The sequence below is a fragment of the Schistocerca cancellata genome, chromosome 2, assembly GCF_023864275.1.
Source record: "Schistocerca cancellata isolate TAMUIC-IGC-003103 chromosome 2, iqSchCanc2.1, whole genome shotgun sequence".
NCBI lineage: Eukaryota > Metazoa > Arthropoda > Insecta > Orthoptera > Acrididae > Schistocerca > Schistocerca cancellata.
The window spans coordinates 99,682,226-99,683,376 of record NC_064627.1 but is presented as its reverse complement, the minus strand read 5'-3'; the positions used below and the strand labels follow the sequence as shown (position 1 = coordinate 99,683,376).

Here is a 1,151-nt window from a genome sequence, read left to right as displayed (position 1 = left end):
AATTTTCGTATTCCACCGTGTGTGGAGACAAGGGTTTCACACCGTATTAGTGTTCTCAACTTGATAAACAAACTACACTACGTAAAATCGAGCATCAACCCCTCCAGTTCTTCCTCCTCTATACGCAGTTCGTCAAACATCCATTCTTCGATTTCGTAGGCCGTCGGCCTCACGTAGTCTCGATCGAATTGCAATTGCAACGTCGTGTTCGAGCGGTTATACGTCGTCATCGTCACTTACCGAATCGTTGTATCGTGCGTTGGAAACGAACAGCTACGGCTGGCGCGGCGCGGGAGCCGGCAGGCGGCGAGCGCGGGCGCGGCGCTGTACGATGTCGGGCGGCGACGGCTCGGCGGCCGGTAATCCTCGGCTACCTGGGACGCACAATAGCGAGCGGCACACGTGTTGCCAGGCGGGCAGCCAGCCAAGTACTAACCGGGCCCGATGTTGCTTAACTTCGGTGATCGGACGAGAACCGGTGTATTCAACATGGTATGGTATGGCCGTTGGCGTCTTTATACTGTAGCCGCACCACAGAAGAAGCATTCGCCTCTTCTCCCAACACACGCAATCGCTGCTTTCCGTGGCACATTTGACGCAAAGCACGTCTTTCCACCTCGAAGGTGGCGCGGAGTGCGCGCTCGCCTCGGCGTCTCATAGGCGACTGCCGAACGTGGGTGAGGCGCACAACACAGCTGCTCGATGCACCGCCTGTCGGTCCGGCGCAGGACTTGTGCGCGGCCGCGCGGCGGGGGGACTGCGCGGGGTGTTGCAGTGTCCTGCTGGACCGACGGAAGCTTTCTCACCTGCCTGACACACGCCGCGCTTCCAGATTTTTTGCGTAATTTGCGCGGTGCATTTGCATTCGCGCCTGTCCCCCCTTCCGTCCCGACTTGTCCCGACTTCGGCCGGCTGCCGCTCGGGTCGCGGTCCATATGACAGCACAAGCGCAAGAAACGTCTGCGGGAGGAGGCGAGACGACAAAAGAATAAATTTATGATTACAAATCGAATTTGGAGCTGTACGCCGCTGCAGAACGATAGGCGCTACCGTATTTCGGAGCATACCGCCCGATTCGTACTGTTTTGTCGTTTTCAAAGACTTCCTGGCAAACGTCGTTGGCACATTCTCCTTCAAACTGAGTTAATTAC

General features: G+C 56.9%; 1 pseudogene; it reads right to left on the bottom strand.

Annotated features, from left to right (window-relative positions):
* Positions 1–388: 388 nt before the first annotated feature.
* LOC126163656 (5S ribosomal RNA) lies at positions 389–511 on the bottom strand (annotated as a pseudogene).
* Positions 512–1,151: the final 640 nt, after the last annotated feature.